Source organism: Austrofundulus limnaeus, unplaced genomic scaffold, assembly GCF_001266775.1.
Source record: "Austrofundulus limnaeus strain Quisiro unplaced genomic scaffold, Austrofundulus_limnaeus-1.0 Scaffold145, whole genome shotgun sequence".
NCBI classification, from domain to species: Eukaryota; Metazoa; Chordata; class Actinopteri; order Cyprinodontiformes; family Rivulidae; genus Austrofundulus; species Austrofundulus limnaeus.
This window is the reverse complement of record NW_013952547.1, coordinates 65,750-69,897: the sequence shown is the minus strand read 5'-3', so window position 1 is coordinate 69,897 and position 4,148 is coordinate 65,750. Positions and strand designations below refer to the sequence as shown.

Genomic DNA, 4,148 nt, shown 5'->3' with positions numbered 1-4,148 from the left:
ATATTAAATATAATAGGCTAATTAGGTCTAAACATTTCATTTGCTTATTTTTTTCCAATGTGCTGCTGAGAAAAAATGTTGACATCTGAGAGAACTTTGTTGGTGACACATACTTCCTGTTTGCACAAGATCAGTCCACAAAGCTACATCCAGACTAGCCATTAGCTCATCAATCCTGTTGTACTAAACACTATATCTTCAACCTGAGGGCACTCAAAAAGCTATCTATCTCAGGTAAGATATTACTTCTTCATGGCATTTCCACAGAACCCCACTATGAAAAGGACYGGAATATCCCTTTAAGCCATCGTGAATTTATTTTTATTTTATTTTTTTTACTTAAAAGAATGACAAATAACCTCCAAAGTGAAAGGAGGCTCAAAGACTGGCTGATCGGTCTGCACCAATCAAACGCGTCTTCCTGTTAGCGGCAGCTGCTGCTTCTCCAAAGTGGACTGATCATGCTCAGATGTGACAGCTTATCAACAGGCAAGGCCAAATCCGATCCTGCCCACTCACAGGAAAGAAAAAAAAAGACGCTGCGTGCTGTGGCAACTTAACACGGACACCTCATCCTCCTCTTGTGACAGCCAGTGCGTCAAGATGTGCGCATCGTGCGAAGTCACCAAATATTGCACACGGGGTTACAAGCAGACCCTCTAGTTTTTTATAAGCYATGGAGGGAGGGGGGATGGGGTTGTGGCGGGTGTGAAGGGGATGGGGGAACGTACCTTTAAAGAGGCGTCGGGGTCCAGGTGATGACGATGATGATGCTGGCCTCGTCCATCCCCCACACATAAAAAAGAAAAAGAAGAAGAAGAAGAAGAAGAAGAAGAAGAAAAGAAAACAACAACACTTCAGCTCTGTGCTCCTGTCTCTCCTCTTTTATTTTAACTAGGCCATTTCTCCTCGGATCATTTCCTCCTCAAGAGGCTGTCGCACGCGGCAGCAGAGCTACACCTTCTCGCTCTTTCTCCGGCTTTTTCGGGGGGGAAAAAAGAGACAGCACACCTCATTCTGGACCCCCCTCCTCCTCCTCCTCTTTCATTCCCCTCTCTGCTCTGACAACAACCCCTCTCCGCTTCCCCCCCACCCCGTTTTACAGTCACAGATGTTTGACTTTTATCAGGTTAAAACGCCGCATAGAGAGCACTGTTTGAAAAAAAAATGAGAGGAGGGGGTGGGCGAGGGAAGAGAGAGAGGTGGTGGGGGGAATCAGTGCCTCCAAAGTGAAGGCAGTGGTGCGTCCTGTCCCCCCTGCGCGTCCATGCTGATGATGATAATCCAAGCCGGGGCCTTTCAAGCGCCCGATTGTTGCAGCTTGAAATGTGTGGGGGGGTGGGTGGTGGAAAAAAAAAAAGAGAGCTGCTTCCAAAGGCACCCCGAGAAATCAGGTGTCCAATCTCCCACCGCCGGCCCCCCACCCGCCCCTCACTCTCCCTCTCACTCTCTACGCGCCTGCGTGCTGCTGCTGCTTGGCGTCTGATGCGCCGAGGAGAAAATGTAGGCTCTGCCGCCGTTTGGAGCCCATCGTGCCGCCGCCGCTGCTGCTGCTGCTGGTCACATTAAAGCATCAGGAGGCCCTGCTGTGTGTGTGAAGTCCCCCCGATGCCTGCACTGAAGCAGACACACACACACCTCAGCTCGTGTCTGAGGAAGAGCCCACCTCCTCTCTCTCTTTCTCTCTCTCTCTCTCTCTCTCTCTCTCTCTCTCTCTCTCAAACACACACTTGGAATATTTCACAGCTACAGTTTGAGTTTGTGATGCCATCAACAGGCGCTGCGGCTCCTATCGTCTTGTCAGTAAAAAAACAATTTAGTTTTTAACCAGCATGATATAATCCCTGCACTGCAACAGAAAATGTAACTTAAAAAATGAAAGGCTTTGCATCTCCTGAATGCTTATCACCCGCTGACTTTTATGCTACAGATTTAAAGAAGTGATCTCACGCCTTACCACGGGATTTTGTGCAATCTGTAAATGCTTACAGTATGTTATGGAGGCATGTTTCATCTACTATCATCATAAAGTTTAGCTCAATATTCATAAAACKGACTGATTCACAGCCTTACTTGTGTTTACTAGCTTTGACTAGCTGTAGTGGCCATTTTGAGTTAGGTTGACCTAAAATGAATCAGTTCTACATTAAATGGTTACTTTATGGGAGTTTCATTAAAATATGACCAGTGGCTTATAATATATTTTGCTAACAGGCAAGCAAGGCTGACTAAATTTATTACAAAATGTATAAACTAAATTTTGTGCAACGTGAAAAACGTTACATTTTGTGTTGAGGATGACTGTCAGCTCCAACCACACTGGTGTTATCTCCTGTAAATCTGCTAGTCACAAACTTTTTTTTAAATGTTGAATAGCTGCAATAGTCTGTTTAAAATGAGTAGACTTTAAAAGTTGCTCATTTATAAATTTATGTCTAATATTTGTCACAATTTTCCTTAAAATTGAAACATGACCTATTTTGCAAACACACAGATAAGCTTAGCTCCAATAACTCATAGCAAACTTTTAAACGTGATTTTATTTTAGCTTGTGTGTATTAAGTATCAGCCTCCACTACTACCACATCAATTTTAGCTAAATATTCATGAAACTGAATGAGTTAATGACATTTTTGTGTTTGCTTAGATTGATTAGCTGTGGCGGCCATCTTAAATCAAGTTGACTCCAAAAGAAATCTATTATGAGGGTATTTTTGGATTTGTTTTTAACATGACAAACACATCCAGAAACATTATCACCTTTGCAATAATAACAATTTTCATTGTATTTTCTTGCACCCATGATGATGAAAACAGCCTTTAGCTTCACTTTTACTTCAGCTGGTGCTGAACTGGCCAGTTGAGGGGGGAAAAAAATCAGTCACATCACACCATTGATTCTTTGCTGATTCTGAACCCGATAATTGCTCTCTGTAATATTCTGTTTTGTGGAGCTACAAATACCCGTGGGAAATTTCTCTTGCCTTAAGCTGCCAAATGCTTCATGGGTTTGTCTTTTGATGCTGGACTGAAAGCAGGCAGAGAGGTTTGAAGAACACAGCTGTCTGATACATCTGGATGCACAATTCTCCCTTTAAGATTTACAACATCAAAAGAAAAAAATAAAAGAAAAAAACTTTCAACAATTTTCCGCATGTCATGTTGTCATGCAATAAGATGTTACCTTCCATCAGCAGCGACACTGGGCTCAATCTTTTTGTTAAAAAGACACTTCAGCATATGGACCAGAGTTTCTAGGACTGAAGAAAATGAAAGAAGCTCTTCTCCAGAGACRAGTGAGGAGCTGAGACAAACTAAAGAAGATAAGAGACGATGTCGGGGCTTTAAGGAGCCAAAGAAGTCGAGGCCATATGAAGCTGGCCTGGCCCYTGGGAGAAAATGCCTAAAGCTCATCTAGTTCAACTCAAAGGARATCCTGGGAAAACTCAGACAAAATTAGAGAGAAACTGAATATTCCATTTGAGCTGAGGGTGATGCAGAATGCTCAGAGAACAGGAAAATACAACTGAAGAGACAGTTGTAAGGGCTTTTTAACAAATGATGGATGGATGGATGGATGGATGAATGGATGGATGGATGGGTGGATGGATGATGTATGGATGATGGATGGATGGATGGATGGATGAATGGATGGATGGATTGAAGGTTGGTTGGTTAGTAGGTTGTTGGATGGATGGTTGGATGGATGGTTAGTTGATTGATTGATGGATTGTAGGTTGATGAATTGATGGTTGATTGGTTAGTCGGTTGATGGATGGATGGATGGATGATGGATGGATGGATGGATGGTTAGTTGATTGATTGATGGATTGTAGGTTGATGAATTGATGGTTGATTGGTTAGTCGGTTGATGGATGGATGGATGGATGATGGATGGATGGATGGATGGGTGGGTGGTTGGGTGGGTGGATGGATGGATGGTTAGTTGATTGATTGATGGATTGTAGGTTGATGAATTGATGGTTGATTGGTTAGTCGGTTGATGGATGGATGGATGGATGATGGATGGATGGATGGATTGTAGGTTGGTTGGTTAGTAGGTTGTTGGATGGATGGATGGATGCATGGATGGATGGATGGATGGATGGATGGATGGTCAGTTGATTGATTGATGGATTGTAGGTTGA

The 4,148-nt window shown here is 43.2% G+C and overlaps 1 pseudogene; it reads right to left on the bottom strand.

The window, feature by feature from the left end:
* The window catches only part of LOC106523107 (neuroligin-2 pseudogene), a 31,760-nt pseudogene extending 30,058 nt beyond the window's left edge, over window positions 1-1,702 (bottom strand).
* Between the last annotated feature and the right edge of the window lie 2,446 nt (window positions 1,703-4,148).